A 7,343-nucleotide genomic window follows, 5' to 3' on the forward strand; every position below is an offset into this window, starting at 1 on the left:
GTTCAATTCCTGGTTGGGGCACATGCCCGGGTTGTGGGCTCGGTCCCCAATGTGGGGAATGTAGGAGGCAGCCCATCAATGATTCTCATTGATGTTTCTTTCCCTCTCCCTTCCTCTCTGAAATCAATAAAAATATTTTTTATTTGATTAAGTTATTACATATGTGTCCTTATCCCCACATTACCCCCCATCCCCCCTCCCTCATGCCCTCACCCCCCTATTGTCTGTCCATTGGTTAGGCCTATATGCTTGCATATAAGTCCTTTGGTTGATCTCTCCCCCATACCCACACCCTCCCCTGTCTTCCCTCTGAGGTTTGATGGTCTGATTGATGCTTCTCTGTCTCTGGATCTGTTTTTGTTCATCAGTTTATGTTGTTCATACAAATGAGTGAAATCATGTGATATTTATCTTTCTCTGACTGGCTTATTTCACTTAGCATAATGCTCTCCAGTTCCATCCATGCTGTTGCAAATGGTAAGAACTCCTTTTTTACTGCAGTCTAGTATCCATTATGTAGATGTACCACAGTTTTTTAATCCACTCATCTATTGATGGGCACTTAGGCTGTTTCCAAATCTTAGCTATAGTGAATTGTGCTGCTATGAATATAGGGGTGCATATATCCTTTCTAATTGGCGTTTCTAGTTTCTTCGGGATATATTCCTAGAAGTGGGACCACTGGGTCAAATGGGAGTTCCATTTTTAGTTTTTTGAGGAAACTCCATACTGTTCACAGTGGCTGCACCAGTCTGCATTCCCACCAGCAGTGCACGAGGGTTCCTTTTTCTCCACATCCTCGCCAGCACTTGTCGTTTGTAAAATACTTTTTTTAAAAGCAGCTATGACTTAACAAGAGCGGAAAAGGGATTTTTTTTTTTATCATTGCTCAAGGATATGTTTTTATTTATTTGAGAGAAAGAGAAACATTGATCTCTTGCCTCCTATTTGCACCCTGACCAGGAATCGAACCCACAATCTTTGGTGTATGGGACAATGCTCCAACCAACAGCCATCTGGCCAGGGCAGAAAAGAAGCTTTTTAAAGATATTTTTATCTTTATCTTTACTTACACTTTGTCAATATAAATTTGCTCAGAAAGCTGCAGGCCCGCAGGGAGTGAACATGAAGGAATCGTCAGGCCTGGAGGAACCTCTGACCCAAGGGCTTCATGTTTTGTTAAATCTTTTTATTTTGGTAAAAATCCACCAGAGAAAATTAACCATTACCCATTGTCAGTACACAATTCAGTGGCCTTTGCACCTTCACGGTGTTATTTCCATTACCCAAAGGGAAGCCCTGTACCCAGGTGTGTGCACACATGTGAGTGCTCAGGTGAGCTGTGTGTGAGCACCTTTGCCTGGCCAGCCCTGTGCCTACCTCTGCTCCCTCCTGTGGCTGTTCCCTGGCCCTCCCGCCCACACCAACCTCCCTCACCTGCAGTGTAGACCCTTGCAGTGAGGGGGCGTTCATCAGGACCTCAGACGTGCACAGCAGAACAGCACGCAGGTTCACAGAGCATTATAATGGGAAGTCTTGGACCACCTGGATTTCAGCGTGTTGATCAGTCACACTAGATGTGCAGTCCATAAAGTCAGTGTGGAGCATCTGCATTGGAAGGGACGACGGCGTGCTGCAGTTAGGGGACAAAAGCAGGCTGTGACGTGGGCCCCACAAAACATTGGTCACATTTGAGTCTCTGTGTGTGTGTCTATGCTCAGAAGGCCTGGTGGCCCCAGGCTGGAGGCCTGACTTTGCAGGTTCTCTGTTCTTCTCTATTTCCTAATGTTTATACAGTGAACCTGTTGTGGCCACCAAGAGGGCGATCAACTCAGGTGGCTGTGCCTGTGCCCTGATTTTGTAGCTTCTAAAGTTGTTTTCATGAAGCAAAGATGACCCTGAGGTAGGGTCATTTCTCAAAGGCGTGAGTGGCTGAGGTCACTGTGTCTCTGGGTCAGTCTGGAGAACCCCACCACCTGCAGACTTAGGGTGCCCTGGGGTAGTGCATTCCCCACCCCTCAAGCCTGGCCTCCTTCAGTGTCACACAGGAACTGTTTGGGGGCCTGCCAGCCTTCGGGACAGCAAGTGTTGAGGTCATCTGCCCCTAGAGTAACAGTAGTGCGGCACCCTGCACCATCCATGGTCTGTGCATGTGTGTGTCAGGAAAAGCATGTTCTGTGTACGAGGCAGGACAGCGTTAATCTTTAGTTAGCAGGAAGCGCTTTCAAGAACTGTGAAGGCCACACTGACCAACAGCTTGTGAGGTGAATCCACTGAGACGTCGCCTTCCAGGAACTGGGCTTCCTCAGTCAGTCCTTTTGGAAGTGTAGGTGCCTTAGACTGATCGCCCTCCCTGAGGGGTGCCGTGCCCTGGTTGTCAGTTACCGTGCTCATGGCTCTGATGTCTCCGCGATCTGTGGCCTCCGTGTGCCGTTGGCTAGATTCTCAAGGGTCAGAGACCCAGTCCAGCAGCCCAGCTGTCTACCCTGTGTCTCTGGTAGTGCCTTGGTCTGGGACCTGATGGGACCCTGGCAACAAGGACCTGGCCTGGGCAGCACCATGGACAGCGGTGCCCAACAGCCAGAGTGGCTATCTGGTCAGCTGTGGGTGTCTGGGCTCTAACCTCGCTTGGACATGGCTTCTAGGTGGAGGTCACTGTAGCAGAGCTGTGTTGGTGCCAGCATGGGCCTGCCCAGGCCTGCCCACAGGTGGTACTGGTGTCCAGGAGCCCTGGGAGACAGCCACCCACCCCACAGTGGCCTGGTGACAAGGCCTCCGGACCCCTCATTCCCGGGAGCTTCTGAGGCTGGTGATCCCAGGAGAGCTTCTCAGGCCCTGTCTCCTGCTCACCTGTGGTCTGCAGAGGTTTCCAGGGTAAGTGTCCCTGTCATCCCCAGGGTGCATTGTTCCTGTGCTGTTTCTTAGGATGACACTGCTGCAGTGTGAGAAAATGAAATTCCAGCTGAGTGGGGGTAGTGGGGAGGGCATGAGCCAGGTGTCTGGGCAGAGTGGACTTATCACAACCAGAGGTCCACCTCAGCACCAGCCCTGCGGGCCCATCTCCCACACCCATGAGTGGTGCGTGCAATGTGTGTGTGCATGTGTGTTTGGTGTGTGGTTTATGTGGTATATGTGTGTGGGTGTGGTGTGTGTGGTGTTGTGGGTGTGGTGTAGGTTGCATGTGTTCACATGCAGCGGCAGTATCAAAGCCATGTGTCAGGTAGGGTAGGAAGGAGAGCATTTTCCTCGCTCTCACGGGGGCCTGACCAGTCTGGCTGCATGGCAGTGGCGGGAAGTGGGCTCAGTGAGGAGTGAGGAGCCTGCCGCGTCTGCTGTTGCTGGTTGGGTGTGGGAACCTGGCCTGGCCACTGCCTCTGTCACTGGGGCATGCGGCTCCACGGCGCTATCCCAGCCCTGCGGTCCTCACCTCACTCCTTTCAAGCAGTGTGGAGGAATGGGTCTGTGCCATTGGCAGACGAGACAGCACTACGGTTTCTAGGCAGAGTAGAGCTGAATCTCAGTAGGAAGTGGTATTTCCAGAAATGCCTTGAAGTTGGATGGATGGGTGGCTGGAAGTGGAGGCCTCTGATTCTTTTGATGCAGGGGAAGGGACTGTCCCCAGACGGGCACTTTGTCCACACAAGGAGACAGTGGGGGTGCTCACGGGAAGCCCTCTTGAATTGTGCCCGTTTCACCCAGAAGGAAGCAGGAAGTACCACATTTGTTGACAGCCAGGTGTTTGGTCCCAGGTTTTTTTAACGGATCTGATCTCCCAAGAGATAAGAGTTTGAACTAGAAACATTTTCCCTTTTGCACATATTTCAAACTGGGTGAAAAGAACACTTGGTTTTTATTCATGGAGATGAGCGTAGCCCCTGCTGAGGGGTGAGAGGAGGGTGTGCAGCACCTTAGGGTGGGGTGGCATCCAGCCCCCCTGTTTCTGAAGAACCGTTTAGATCCCAAAGCCCAGCAAAGCGCCTGGGAGAGCTCTGCACAGCACCCGGAAAGTGTCGGGCTTCAGCCACCACCTGCAGATCATCTGTGTCCTAGGAAACCGGGGTACGTGCATGCCTCGCACTCATCATTTTGGCATATGTCATCTTGCTGGCACCCTGCCTTCCGACCAAGCGTGTCTGCTGACAGTTGCACAGACTCATAGCTCTGTCATCAGGCGTTGTTTCGACTTGATTTTATTGTAGATTTGATTCAGACATAATTGTAGATTCATTTGCTCACCACTGTGGGTAATTTTCAGATGTGATGGCGTGAACATTTTTGGTGTTCTTTGAATCTCACATTTCAAGATCTTTCAGTTTGCTCCCACACTGTAGTGATAGTTTGGTTTCATCTATTTTAGGTTTAAGACTATCAGAACTTGAAGAATTGCTCTGTTTTAAATTCTACAAAATCTGCCCAGCTGACGTGGCTCAGTGGTTGAGCATTGATCGACCTATGAACCAGGAGGTCATAGTTCGATTCCCGGTCAGGGTACATGCCCGGGTTGTGGCCTCAATCCCCAGTATGGGGTGTGCAGGAAGCAGATCAATGATTCTCTCTCATCATTGATGTTTCTTTCTATCTCTCTCTCACTTCCTCTCTGAAATCAATACAAATATTTTTAATAAGTAAATAATAAAATTCTACAAAATCTGAAGCCAGTGACAGCTTTTAGGTTTCCATCTATTGTAGGTAATTTCATTTCTTTTCTATTATTCCTGTCTGGCTTTTGGAGCATACTTTGAGTCTAAAGTCTTAAATCTCCTCGAAGTACATATTTTCTTCACTTTTTTCCTTTGTTTCTCCTCTTACATCCTCTCCATTGCCTTTTCCAGAAAGCCTAACAGATAATATTGTGTCTCTAGTTTCTGTTCTCCATGTCACTTAAATTTTCTCTCATGATTTTCACTTCTTCACCTCTCTCCTCCAAGTGAATAATTCTGATTTCACTTTCCAGATTACAAGACTGATTTTTGGCTGTTTTTCTTTTTGTTGGCTCTTATACCTGCTTGTTGTTTTTATTTGTGAAGCATGTTTTTATGTGTTCTTGTTTCATAAATGTGATATTCTCTCAGGTTTTCCTAAGATTCTCATGAAACCCAAATAAGCTCGGGGCCACTGTGACCCCCATGTCCACCTGAGAACCAGAGCGGATGACCAAAAGCAGTAGGCAGCAGCCAAAAGTGCTCTTAGGAAAATTCCCAAGAGAATTCATAACTCATAAGAAAAAATCTTAGAATGCTTTTCAACATCTCTGTCTAGTCCCAAAGAAATACATTGATATCAATGACATTTTCTGTGCATTTTATTCTGAAGGGACAACAAAGGGCTCTGCACAGGGACACATAATGTGGCAGAGTTTTTGGAAGGCCCACCGGTAGCCGCTGTGGAACATTGTTCGCGCCAAATCCCACACCCTCAAGCACTCACTCCGCAGTCTCCACGCAGGTCATTTTCTTTCCCAGTGGCTCCTGCCCACCTAACTGGCCAGGAGGAGCCAGGGTTCCCTCCCAGCTGCTCTACCTGGGCACCAGGATGCCCAGAGGTCACAGCCCTCTTTGTCTCCAAGGAAGAAATAACAGATCTCTGCAAACATCTGTGGTTCTGTTCTGAAGGGGAACGTGCAGGGAGAATTCTCAGGGAGGATTTCTGTGGATAAAAGCATCACCTCACCACACTGGCAGAGTTTGCTTTTCCTGCATCACCTCCGTTTCCCCAGGGATGGGGGCCTCCTGCTGATGCGGGTTTTCATCTCACATTGGTGGACCTTCTGATGAGTCTGTGCACATTTATGAACAAGCCCCGGACTTGTTTATAAAGCCACTCCTGCCAGGCGATGGCCGGGTCCATGTTCCCAGTCATGGCCTCAGCCACCTTCTGCATCACTGTAGGCTGTGCCTGGCCATGAGGGAGTGGTAGCTGCCCACACCTGGGGTCCTGGCGGTGGGTGCCCTTTCGGTTCCTTGGCCCTGTGGGCCTCATACCTCTTAAGGACTGTTTTCCACAGCAGCACCGTGGCTGTGGCCTGGCTGGCGCTGCAGGATTTCCTTTGTTTCTCCTGTGGAGGGCCCTCTGCCCGTCCAGCCCCAGCTCCAGCCCCTGCCCTGCCACTCTGCTACCGGCAATGGTCCTGGGTGATGCCAGGCTGTGGGTTCCCACCCTGGGGTCTCCCCAGCCACGCAGGGCTGTGGGCAGGAGACCCAAGGCCTTCCATGCTCCCCTCCTTTGTCTTGGAAATGGACTGCTGTGGCAGGGGCCAGACATGGGTCCTCTCAGGCCTTTGACCAGCAGGGCCAAGTGGACATTGTGCCTCGCCTGTCGGAGTGAATGGGCGGTGGAAGCCTCTCCACCAATACCAGGTGATATCCTGGGCCATGTTCGCGATCTTGGCGTAGCCACGTTTTGCGTTTTTATTCACATGCTGCCACATGAGAGGAAGTACCTCACGTATGGAGTATCTTTTCTGGGGAGCACCTGCCTATGGCCTAGAGTGGGGAGGGGCTTCGGAAGGACTCCTTCACCCTAGTGGACTCCAGTGCCTGCCTGCGAACCTCTTCTTCTGCCCTGTCTTCTACCCTGAGTCACTGCAGGGGTCATCTCCTACTCCCCACCTCTCACCCCATGTACCCGTCCCCATTGTCACAATGCCTCCCCCCCGCACCACACACAACACACACACACACACACACACACACACACACACATCTGTTCTCTGTGCAGCTCAGGGTCCTGGCTAAAAGTACAGGTGCTTACACAGGAGCATCTATCCCTCACCTGTGGTTGGTGTAGAGAGAGTGCACTTGGCTACAAGGGGGCGGCAAGGGGGCCCCAGGATGGGGGGCAGGGAGCTGCAGGGACAGGGAAGAGGTGCTGCAAAGAGGGTGCTGACACTCACAGGCCTGGCCTGCAAATGGGCTGATGTTACACGAGGATTGAACAAGAAACACAAAACCTCAAGCCGCCCTGACACAGACGACTGAGCTAGACAAATGTCTTTTGGGGCGCACTGCAGAACACAGCCACCAGGGCGGATCTCAGGCCCGAAACCCCAAAGTGAGCCATGTCAGAGCTGAAACTCATGGCTGTGTGAGCTCCCCTGGCTGCTGCCATAGTAAGTACCACAGACGGGGCAGCTTAAAGAAATTTATTCTCTCTCAGTTCTGGGGCCAGAAGTCTGAGATCAGGGCACGGGCAGGGCCGTGCTCCCTCCGAAGGTTCCACGGGGGGCCCATTCCAGGCCTCTTTCCTGCTCTCAGGGCCTTAAGCGTCCCTTGGCTTGTGGGTGGCCACCTCCTCTGTGTCCTCACATGGTCATCCCTCTGCATGTCTATGTCCTAATCTCTTCT

The sequence above is a fragment of the Myotis yumanensis genome, unplaced genomic scaffold (genome assembly GCF_028538775.1).
Source record: "Myotis yumanensis isolate MYYU_CA2020_CCGP unplaced genomic scaffold, mMyoYum1.0.hap1 SCAF_4, whole genome shotgun sequence".
NCBI lineage: Eukaryota > Metazoa > Chordata > Mammalia > Chiroptera > Vespertilionidae > Myotis > Myotis yumanensis.